Here is a 676-nt window from a genome sequence, read left to right on the forward strand (position 1 = left end):
GTTTTTTTCCGCCGTCCTAACTGTCCGTTGAAGTCGGATTTTGTCCTATTTTGTGGTGGACCCAAACCAAACCGTGATGGCAGAACACAGGATTGATTCGATGACTGCCGTGTAGAACTGACGTAGCACCTCCTGTGGCAGGCCATGCTTCCTCAGCAGGCTCAGGAAGTACATCCTATGCTGGGCCCTTTTCAGGATGGAGTTGGTGTTGACCTCCCACTTCATGTCCTGGGAGACTGTGATTCCCAGGAACTTGAAGGTCTCGACGGTTGACACAGGGCAGTTGGATAGTGTGAGGGGCAACTGTGGTGAAGGATGTTTCCTGAAGTATATGTACATTTGTAAAAGGCAGTGTGAAAAATTCATTTCAATCAAGAATTATGACATGCACTAAGCAAACGCGAAAAAAAATCATGAGAAAATAAACACGTGTAAAATGTATGCAGATTTCTATTGATGATCATATAAGCTACATTTTTGCTACAGCACCTCAATGAAGCGCATTTTCCACTGGGGTGAGGAGGGTTCAACCAAACTAAAGTTTCCCCATCATCGTGGTTTTTTTTTTTTTTTTTTTTTTTTTTTTTTTGAAAACTACACCCTAGGTGGTGCTAACCAAGGACAGTAAAAAGAAAAAGAGAGAAAACAAGTGAGAAAATGCTCTCCATGCTTACTC

The sequence above is a fragment of the Hippocampus comes genome, unplaced genomic scaffold (assembly GCF_001891065.2).
Source record: "Hippocampus comes isolate QL1 unplaced genomic scaffold, H_comes_QL1_v1.1 scaffold17, whole genome shotgun sequence".
NCBI lineage: Eukaryota > Metazoa > Chordata > Actinopteri > Syngnathiformes > Syngnathidae > Hippocampus > Hippocampus comes.